The sequence below is a fragment of the Labrus mixtus genome, chromosome 4 (genome assembly GCF_963584025.1).
Source record: "Labrus mixtus chromosome 4, fLabMix1.1, whole genome shotgun sequence".
Classification (NCBI taxonomy): Eukaryota; Metazoa; Chordata; class Actinopteri; order Labriformes; family Labridae; genus Labrus; species Labrus mixtus.
Window position 1 is genome coordinate 11,565,498 of NC_083615.1, and position 11,985 is coordinate 11,577,482.

An 11,985-nucleotide genomic window follows, 5' to 3' on the forward strand; every position below is an offset into this window, starting at 1 on the left:
AGGAAGTGCTAATGAAGTTATTAATGATATTCATGTGTGCAGTGGCGTGCAAGCAGAGCCTGGGCCTCCATTAGCCAGCTGGTAGATCTGTCTCAGCTTTAGTCCATGGTGATTAATAAAGTGGGGAAGAAAAGAAAGAGAGACTTTCATTCTGGTTTTTCAAGTAAAAACCAGCAGAGAGATACTACAGATGAAGCAGGAAAAGCCCTGTAAGAGGAATGCTTCTTATGAATTAGAGCTTCGAGTCTCCTCACACATATTTTTAATCGTGGTGAATTGCTTTGTGAGAGGTTTTTATTATTTCATGCAGTTTGGTTGGCCGTAGGATTTTTGAATAGTAAATATCTTGGCAGTCAAACTTTTTAAATGTATTTAGGATTCTGTGATTACACCATGTGCATCTTATCTCCGAAAACGTTTCGTCGCCACAGTGATCATTTTTAACCCTGAGTCGCTCCTGTAAAAGATGGCAGCAATTAAGATGGCGGTGGGTCTGGGGAGGACAGGCAGACCCCAGCTCCACGCCGGCCGGATCCACTACCAGGGGCTGCTGAAAGTAACCACCTCCCTCACACTGCTGCCTCAATGCTTGTGCAACAACTCCCTCTGCTGGGTGTCCATGTTTGTCAGATTCAAGCACCACCTCTGTTTAATCAGACTTCTGAACCGTTTTATGGGTATAAAGAGCTGGTCCATGATCACTTTCTCTTTTAGCTGCTTTCCTCTCCTGTTTTCTGCATTTGTCTGTCTTAGAGTCGAAGTCTATGTTTAAGATTTGACATCACAATAAAGCTTTTAACTAAACTTTTTTTTTAATGCAAATTTCTTCGATGGTCAAATAAGAGAGACAGAAAATTGATGCCACACTCATTGTGTAGCATTTTGTTCTGCATACTTTGTCTCCATCTACTGGGAGGACTCAGCTGTCACTTTGATTTACTTAGTATATTCAGATGGCATTTAAGGCATCAAAATGTTGATATTGAAAAGTAGGAGGGCACAAACTATTGAAGACTTTGATCACTTTAGGTTTTGCTCAATCATGTTGGCAGTATTCATGAATATTGCACTCAGACGCACATTTCATGTCAAACAAAAAAAGTGATCTGTGTATGACTGCTGCTGTTCCCACAGGAAGGTAGAGTCCTGTATAAATCACTGCACCAAACACACGTTTCTTTGAACAGACGGTTTCAGACAAATCACACATAGATAATAACACACTGGGCCGATCCTTTGACATATTACTCTGATTTATCATACCACACACAGGCGGGCAAAGATCCCTACAGACATCATCATTAGAATGGATTCCTGATGACAGCGGTCAAGTTGGAGTATCATACAGGAGTGCCAGGATCCAACCACCCCTTTACCACCAATATATCCCTCAATATATCTAACCGCTTGGTTATGAATGATTTATCTGTCCGCCTGTGTGCGGCGCCAGCACGGTGCACGTTTGGGAGTCATTATTCTGTTCAGGCCAAGTGATGATAAAGGAAAGACAAATTTATTGCCCTCATGCACCATTGGTAGAAAAAGAGGGAATTACATTGTCTACATTTGCTATGTGCCACTTTCTGACTTTTCTGTATGTCTCCTCCAGCAAGCGTTTGCTACGAATTCCACTAGATTCCAGTAAGTGGTGTCAGACAGCTTTCCTGGGCTTAACGGGAAATCTGTCTTTGGGGTGCAAGATTATAACCTCTGTAAACCGCTGGTCAATGGAAAAGTCCTAATCCACTCAAAAAGGCCAACCACTCCTGAGTGTAATATTGGCTACAGAAGATACGGAGGTGGCCGATTTGACCAAAAACAAATAAATTCTGTGAAGAATAAAATAAATAGTCAGAAGAACAGCATGTGGGGAACGGAAGAATATTACGGTTGCTGTTTTCTTACAGTCACTTTTGGTTATGTTACGACTTCATTCGGAGACCAGAAAATGCTGAAGATGTGGGTTTTCTGTGTCCCCTCTGAGAAGCTTAAATCACTGCAAACTCCTTGACACCGAAGCATTCACACAAGAACATTAGCTTGTTACAAATTACAATTACAGAGTCAAGCGAACATCTTCCACATAAATGTCTTTTATAAGAAGATTCCCACTTACAGCAGCCTCTCATCAAAGCCAATAATGACTTTTACTCCCGCACTTGGCCGAAATTTTACAAGACAGTCCAAACAAAGGATATGTCTTTGAATCCTCAGAGAGAATGCATGCAGTAAAAAAAAGTGTTGCACCGCAGCAAAATAAAACCAAATGTTAGCCCTTTCATGTCTTTGCAGTTTTGGTTTATGACCGGGTTTACGCTTCAACTGAAAATATCATTGACATGCTGGTGGAGGATGAGGTAATGGCTCTTCTTCTGTGTCCGCCAGCCGTTGTTGTCAACTTTACCCAAAGTTCTGACACCAAACAGAGGGAGGAACAGATGAGGTTATGAAGAAGACAAGCAGAGGAAGAAGAAGAAGAAGAATAAGGAGGAACCTGAGAAGCTACAGTCCGAGAGCAATGGGTCAGTCAAATGCCCTTTCACCTCTGCCTTCTAACAACCCAGAATGCTCTCTGTTTGGCCTTCTAGTTGTGCTGATCCTGCCAGCAGGGAGCTCTCGGTTAGGCGGCTCTAGCTGTCACTCTTCTTTTCTCCAAGGAAATGTCTTCTTCCTCTTTGCGCTGAGGGGAAGCTCGAGGGCAGACACCCAGACCGACAGACAGACAGAGAAACCGCAGGCAACCCAAGCAGCGCTCGCCCTGGAGTTGAAATAGCAGTCACTTCTCACAGGAAGTCATTGCTCACTGGGATGCTTCACCGCTCAGACACAACAAAGTGGGCTTTTACAGACCCAAATGCACAGGGAGGAGAGTGCGGGGTTAACCGGAGGCCAGGAGCAGGATGAGAGTTGAAATAGAGTGTGTGTGTGTTTACTGTGCATGCTAATTGTGTGGGATTCATGTCCTTAAAACAGCCTTGAAAGAGTGTTCATTCACCATTTTCAGAAGGCTGCACTTTTTGTTTGACGTCATGCTCACGGAAGCTAAAATGCGGATAGCACGCTATAGGCTACTGCTGTATTCCAGGTTGTAAGTCGTATAAACTTAAGGATAGCCAAAAATCATTATAATTACACAGCTTCCTGATGTATGTAAAAAAAAAAGTAGAATTGTGTGAACACATCAGGCAATATTTAAAGTATAAACCATCCTTGACAACCTGTTAGCTACCATTAAATAACAGCTAACGTAAACATTCAACAACTGTCTAGCTAACGTTATGTTAAATAGAATTATCTATACTTCCTGCTTTATCATGTTCCACTACCAAACACTGACATAAGGCTGCAACCTTTTCCTAGCTACAAATATCAAACCAAAAGGCGCTCAAGTCCACTTGTCTGTTTCCAGGCTTACTAAGCTAGCTAGGCGCTGAATGCTAACATTAGCTGTAGCCTGCATGACTGTAGCTTTCAGACATGATCAAATATGTTGTTTCAACTTGGAATACCCTGTTTCTCCTTCATATATTATCTTTTCAGTTGCTGAGTGAAACGGTAATTTTTCCAAAGCACCTTAAATATATGCAGCTTACAACCAGGAAGGCAGCAATATGATATGATAGCAACATTTGAGCTTCCCACCCTGAGCGTGAAATCTGAGGAAAACGACAGCTTTATGAATGTGTTCAATAAGGAGCTCATTTCTGTTCTGAAAAAAGGTCAACATGAGTCCATGCAGTCTGGTTTCCCTTTGCAACCTGTGTTGTTATTTAAACTGATATGCTGTCTGTGTCTTTTCAGCAACGTCACCACCAAACACCTTGTACTTTTATTGTTCTTGACAGTTTAAGCTAGTCTGACTTCAACCCAGAACAATTTCAGTCCTTCTAGCATTTCCTTTTCTCTGTCTGCCTTCGTATCCACTGTCCGACCTCTAAGCCCTACAAGAACCTCCCGGACCCAATTTAGATGTCAGATTACTGTTGTGGAGTCAAACAGGCAAACAAGCAGTGTGTGGCTGTGTAATGGATCCATCCAAACATTCCTTTGTGTACATGAGGCCCCTGCGAGGTTCAGTGTGTGGCTGACACAAACAAAGAGAACCTGTGTTTTATGCCAGGCCCAACCTGAGGCTGAGAGAAGCTCAGGACTCTCTGAACCTACCTGAGGCCGTCGGTCCAGCCCAGAGACTCCACACAGACACACAAACACAGATTACAAATTCAGAATGTGCTCACAATCTCAGGAAGCAGTAACTATCATTCATTTGCTCTGAGTTTGTGACACTTGTGTTATATATAGGGGTATTTAGTTGGTTTATCCTAATTACCAGATGAATCATAGAAACTATGACGTTTTTTTAACTAGATTTTGCCCTGTGAGAATTTTTTTTAACAATGAAAAGATGCAAATAAAAGGATGCCAACAGGACTGGGGATTAACCTGTATTCTCTCCTCATTGTAAAACTGGATAATAAGCCTGGAAACAGACAAGTGGACTTAAGTGCCTTTTGATTTGCTACTTAATATTTATCTTGTAGGCCCTGCATTATTTTCATGGGTGAGATACTAAAAAAGATAGTTAGCATTTCAGTTTGTACCTACAGTAAGTTAGTCAAATAAAGCATCCCTCTTTACTTTAATAAACTGGCTTCTAAGAAACCTTTATTTCTTCAACTCCTACACAGTGCACAATTCTTTCAAAGTTTGGGATGATAAAATGCTACTTTTACCTGCACTGTAGATGGAAATACAAGTCAGTATATAATTGATTAGCGTGACCTCTCAAAGTTTTCTTACTGTAACGTTAAGTCACTTGTGGACAGAAGCTTTAATGCCATTGATGCCACTGATGATGATGAGGAATTGAGGACTTTGTTGATGTTGATTAAAATATTGGTGATGATGCTATTGTTGTGAAAGCTGTTGAAGCTGTTGATGATGATGGGCCTGTTGGCACCTGTGCCACTATATGTCTGATTTGAAGCTGTTTTGCAGCACTTACTCCTGTTGTTTCTTCCCGTCTGGATCCTTTACTTACTTGCACTGCTTTCACTATCCAATAAGCCCATTTATAGCAGACATTTACAAAAAATGCAGCGCGCAATACAGCAACCACGGCCATAACTGATGTCGCTAATATACAAAATTATATTATACAAAAGGGTTTTTAGCTCATTATCTTCTTCAGTTGAAATAAAGTTGGTCTCATGATTTCATTAGGATTAAAATCTCTCTGACACAACACCTGTTATCACTAACGCTTGATATCTTAGTGATAGATTCCACCTGCTGAGGAAGACTGAGAAATTGTTAAAAGCTTAGGAAGTGGTACTTGAGTATGAGTCAAATTGACCAACGTCTTGTCAGTCCTCATTAGTACTGTTTTTCTCTTGGTTTTGTAGCATTAGTGACAGTTACTTCATCCCTGCAAAAAAAAACGTTTTTAAGGAGAAAGTCACCATTTCTTCAGCTGTGTTGTGTAACTGTAAAGGTTGCAAGAAAATAACAAAATGTACCAGCTACTTCATGTGTTTGAAACCTTCAGGGAGAAATATAATCATTGCATAACCCAAAAAACTTGGAAGCGCCACAATATGATGTGAAGGATGATTGGTCGGGCTAATTGCTCCCTTATATCAACAGCGAATCTAGCTTGAATATCAGCTGTACTGAAAAAGGCTGCATTGTAAGAAAATAGTTTTTATACCGCAGTGTATCAGCCCGGTGTTATTAGGCCTCACCATACAGCTGCCAAACCATCAGAGAGCAGGAGTGAACGCCACAGATGGCCTTTACATATTACATACTCAGTGATTGATGTCAGGATGGTATATGAAAAGATACTGTGACAGTGCCAAAACAGGAAAACCGCGTTCTTATATCCAAACATATCAGACCATTGGTATAGAAACCTCAATCTGCCAAACGCAATGCTGAAGATAAACAGCACAGCTGGATGGAGGGGAATGGCAAATGCAGAGGCCGAGTGGATCGAGGGTAGAAAAACACTTTTGAAAAATCTCAGACATGAAGCTGATGCAACCATGCATAGCATTTTATGCTGGGAAATTAGCAGAATAACACGTGTGAAAAATTCAAAACCTCTCATTAAAGCTGATCTGTATTGGGGCCAACAAGGGCAAACACATCTCAACAGGCCCAAAATATGCTCATCAGGAGAAACTGCAAAAATCAGAAACACACACAAAAGCCCAAAACAAATACAACAGTTAAAACATGTTCTGAATGACAAAACATGCTATAAAACCCCAACGAAATACTTTGACAGAAGATTCTTTGCAAACATTGGAAACTAGTAGCAACTGGGGAAAAATATGCAAATGCAGCATCTTTATGTTGGTATATTTTTTGCATCACATATTTATTTGCACTGCATTCACTGTAAGATATTTTTTGGGGTGCTTTTTCCAACATGTTGAGGCATGTTTCTCCTCATAGAGCTAGTCTGGGCTGTTGCAGAGTGTTTGCCCTTGTTGAACATCGTATTTGTGACTTTAAAAAAATAAAAAATAAATGTAAAGCTTGATGTAATGTATGACGGATAGATCTTTTTTTAAAGACCCTTCTTTCTTTTAGAAAGAGTCTAGAGTTCGTTGTCTCTTATTAACCTCTCTATGACTAAGCAAAAAGTTTAACTTTGTGTACCAACCTCTTCCCAAAAGTGGATTTGTCTTTGTGACCACAATTGTTACAGAAATGAAACATTGCCCAACTATAATCTCTGTGACCCTCATAGGAATGCTAAAAGAATATATCAATTTGCCATGGCAAAATGTATCAGGTGCATATCTGACATTCTACTTGATTTCTCAATGAACTTGTCCTCTGTTGTCTCAGTGCGACCTGAGGACAAACCTTCCTGTTTTGTGTGTGTGCGTGTGTGTGTGTCTTCACAAAAGCGAGCGTCAGAGTGTTGCTCGAGTGGCTAGGGGACGGAAACGCGCGTTGTTTGAGCTGGGTGCAGTGCAAACACAGACAGTGCACAGGTCAATGTGAGAGACAGAGTGGAGAACCAACGAGCCGCTCGCACTGCAAACACTCCCAGCTGTTCAGAGAGCGGTCTGCATGCACGTTGGTGTGTGTGTGCGCACGTCTGTGCACTTGTGGCTGTCCATAGCTGCGGCCACATACAAATATGGTGGCCACACCTTGAGTCAATGCTCTCTGTTTAACTTTCACAGGTATGTAAACTCCCAACGCCAAAGCACGCATTTGATGTGTCCGCAAAGTTTACCCAAAATGGAGAGCAAAGTTAATGCCTAATTCGGTTTTGCAATGTTTTCTCATTCATATTCCTGCCTATTGAGGCAAAAAAGCTCCCAACATTCACTAACAGAGCTCAGCCAATGAGGTCAGTGATGCAAGTTGGTTATTTAAAGAACCATAGGCCTTGTTGGAGGGCTAAGAGCACTCAAAATGTCATAAAATTAACCTCAAACTTACTGTTTTATGTCATTTATGCTTTATTAATGCTCCTTTTAAATAGCCTTTTTGAAAACAAAACAGCAATTATCCAGTTGAATTGTTGCTCCTGGACAAAAGGAACATTCATGATATTAGTATTTCAGACGAAATCTCATCCAAAGTGCCAAACTGACGTGGACTCTGTGTGTTCTCAGACCTTTTCCTCATATCCTCGGGCTTATTAGAGGCCAGCAGAGAGTCTTGCTTGTGTTCGCTCCACTGCACACGAGGTCCGGGGCCTTTGCTGCAGACACAAGCCATATGTCTGTCAGATTTTATTGTGAATGTAAATGCCTTGGTCTCAGAGCGAGGAGACTGAATGTGGTTTGTGCATTTCTTTATTGTAACATCAGTCTTTTTTGTTGTTTGTTTTCTGGTGATGAAATTCATTGTTCATTGTTTGCTCTTAGCTTCGCAAACTTGGCTGTATCCACAAGGAGTAAAAAAAAACAACAACAGCACCATTAAAACGCACCCTAAAACAGAAAATTTACACATACATCCTTATCCATGATATCCCTTCCTTATTCCAGCTCACAAGCCGTTTGGAAACTGATGCTTGATTTCAATTCAAGCCTCTGCATACAAATCATTTCTGAAGAACTGGCAGGCCAGTCACATAGTCATGCATGTGCAGCATGGTACATCATGCTATGTCATAAGTGTGCATTAGCAGGGTGCTGGTGGTGCACTGGTTAGTGCACGCGCCCCATGTACTGAGGCTATAGTCCTCCAAGTTGGCGGCCCAGGTTGGAATCTGACCTGTGGCTCCTTTCCCACATGTCATGCCCCCCCCCCCCCGATTTCCGACTCTATCTGATGTCCTATCTCTACAATAAAAGGAACAAAAAGCCTAAAATAAATCTAAAATTAAAAAAATAAAGTGTGTATTAGCTTGTGTTTGGCATATTCAAGTCTGGCTGTGGGTAAAAACCAGACTCAATTATGATTTCTGGAGGTAATAATATAACTTCCTTTTGTGTCCCTCAACCCCGCTCTACACTGAATATTTGACCTAGGGAAATCATCAGAACATAAATCTTGAAAAAGAAAATCTGGCAAATTGGCAGAATACGAATATTGTCTACTGTATAGGCAAATATTAGTGTGTACTGGATGTGTGTCTGTGTGAAACTAAGTGTTTGAACTGAAGACATGAAGTAGAAAATAACTGTTATGTCTTTTTTTTTTTGTTTAAATGAGCTGATGGTGGCAATGATTTCTTTTCTAGCAGGATTTATTCTTGATACTGAGCATTTATTATGTTACGTCTGTGGAAATAAACAGACCCAACTACAGTCACATATAGTCACGGGCCAGCTCTAGACACATGGCACAGTAGCAACGACTCCTAATCTCACTCATTCTCCGGCCCTCTCCAACTTGAAACTGGATTCTTTTCTTTCCTTTAAGCCATTTCTGTAACTTTACAGAGCGGGCTCTTGAATCAACCCTACAGCTTTGGCTTGGTGTCCAAGTCTGTCAGATTTAGGTAAATTGATCCTGCCTCCCTGTTCTGTTTCAGAGCCCTGGTCCGATCAGGAAAACACCCATGACAGTTTGGCTAGCGGCCTTGCTAAGAAAGGAGCCCCCTTTTTGAAAATGGCAACGTTGCAAATGAGTGTTTGAAGGTTTTAAACATGAGGGGGGAAAAAAACTGCTTGTCCTTTGATTTTCTGTTCAACATCCAAGCGAGCTCAACAAGTGGTAAAAGCGGACACTGGTGAGGCCAACCCTTTGAAAACAAGTGATTTCCATTGAGAGGGCATTACGCAGAATTTCAGCCTGGGCTAATCAGCTGCTAAGAAGCAGACGGGGACATACGCGGACCGAAACACACACACACACACACACACACACACACACACACACACACACATGCACATAAATGAGCAACCAAGGACCTGATATATCAGCGAGCATGGTGGGGAATTAATCAGATCACACCCTGTTTCCTTTTCCACAGCTGTGACCGAAGAGGACAGAGGGAAAAAAAAAGGTCAAACTCATTGGCCGGGATGGGAGAGCAGGGAGAGTTGGTTTAACATCTGACCCCTTGGTTAGATGTACGAGGAGACGTCTGACATCTAGGTCTAAAAGGTCACTTTTCTCTCTCTGCAGATCCTCTTCCTCTGGGGCTGCTTCCTTTTACTGTGTCATGTTCTCTAACTAATCTGAGCTTGGTCAGTTGAAGGAAGAAGAACAGAAAGTTCCATCAACCTTTATTTATACTCTGAAGATCAAAGAGAGGTGACTCTCATTTACTAAATGGAGCCAACTACAAAAAGCCATTAAAAGACAGAAAACATGGCGATATAAGCACCACAAAGTAGATTTAGAAAAGGCCATTAAAATCAAAGAAAAGTAGAAATATTTAAGAGGTTAAGACGAGGAAAAGGTCAAACAAAACACAGGTCCCCCAGAAAGAGTGGCTTAAAAGCTCCTGCAAGGAACTTTCAGTTTGTGACGATTTTAGCGCCCCCTTAAATTCATATTATTCTTTCCCGAGGTTGGTGGGGATGGAGATGTAAAGGGGGACTTTTTCGAGCGTTATAGCCGTTTTCCCCCCTCTCGCCTGGGGCCCAGTGTAGATGTGGTGGACCCAGCCCCAGACGCCACTCCATGGTTTGGCACACTCTGCACTTCAGGCCTCTCACTGTTTCCAGCTGAACCGGCTCCCATGCAAACACATGGGCAGCCGGTGGGTTTTCTTATTTAGTTGTCGGTCAAGAGTACTTAATAATATTCAAAAAGACAGTGCGACATATCATCCCCTGCTTGCCAAAAATACTATCCCACTTCTTTTTTTTTTCTTCTTCTTCTTCCCAACATTTTCCCCTCTTGCAGATGAAAAGGAACAGATACACAATGGTGCAATCTTGGGGAAAAAAAAAAAAGTCTGGCTGACAGTTTTTAAAGTAATGGAGCAGACTGAGCGGAGGGTAAGAGGACATTGACCGCCTTTCAGGAGGAGATATTTCAAATACAATGGCCTGTAATGCAGCGTAAAGCTCGAGCGCTGATGTGGCGTATGACTTACTCAGATTGATACGTCCTCGCTGACCCACATGCTCTCATCCCTTCCTCAGCTTTTTGAAGTTAAATAAACAGTGTGTCACAAGATCCTCCGCATACCACCCAAGTGCTACAGTGTGTGTGTGAGAGCCTCTGTGTGTGTCCGCAGCGCTTGTGTCTACACTTTGATTTGTGAGTCTGCATGTGTGCTTACTGTAAGTGTGGACGCAGGGAGACAGATTTGGTGTGTTAGCGCTCGCAGGAATGTGTGCGAGTGTGGATGTGTGTGACATGTCTGTAATGACAATGGCGGGTGACGAATAACGCTGACGCACGCTGTCCCCAGTCTCGATCCTGCTTTAATAAAAACGATGTAGCCTCTTTGAACATTTTAATTAAACTAAAACAGGACCATCCCCGCCCAGGCCTCCACGATGAGCTCTGTACATTTGAAGACAAACAAGACCATCTGTTGCAGGGTAGACATCAAATACATGTCTCTTTTTATGTCACCCTGCGCCTGCATGTTGACTTTCATTATTCCTTAAAATCCATCTGGAATTTTGATGGGCATGTTTTGCAGGAAAAGGCCTTGAAACCACAACGCAGGGATCGTCTTGAAACAAAAGGTCTCTGCGGTTTTGTCTGTTTCTCGTGGTCAACAACAACCCGGCAGCCTTTGTGTGTGTGTGTGTGTGTGTGTGTGTGTGTGTGCTCAGATAGCACAAGTTTGTAATTTTAGTTTATGCCATCATTATTACAACACGTGAGCCGCTTTTCATGCAGTTTCTTGGAAATGCGTGCGCTTCTTTTAAGAAATTGATTTAAGGCTGTAAGATTTGAAGAGAAGAAGAAGGAGTTCTTTAGATATTCAGACGCACAGGGGACACAAGTGTTGAGTGTTTTTTTTGATGCAGGGAGATTTTTTTCTGATGCAAATTTGGGAAATATGAAAATGGGTGAAAATATTAACAAAGGCCTTGTCAAACTAAAATCACTTAAATTACAATCTACACACAGCATGAGACTTATGTTTATCAGCTGTGATTATAAAACAGGGCTTAAGTAGATGGTATTTGATTATTTATGCATTAAATGTGGCACTATTTTAGGCACTGTTTCTTTGCATCTAACCTAACACTCTAAATAACTATTTTGTATGTATATTTGATGCTTATTAGGTTGCTCTTATTTTGTACTGTAATGTTAGAGCAATCTGGCATCACTATTTCCTTCAGGGTTAATAAAGCTTTTCCATATCGTGTTGAGTCGGTATCAGGGCTGGGGAAGCTACTTTTTAAATTTTTTTTTAAAGATTTTTTTGTTTTTGTGCCTTTATTGTAGAGATAGGATAGTGTATAGAATCAGAAATCAGGGAGAGAGAGAGTGGGGATTGACATGCAGGAAAGGAGCCACAGGTCGGACTCAAACCCGGGCTGCCCGCTTAGAGGACTATGGCCTCTGTACATGGGGCGTGCTCAC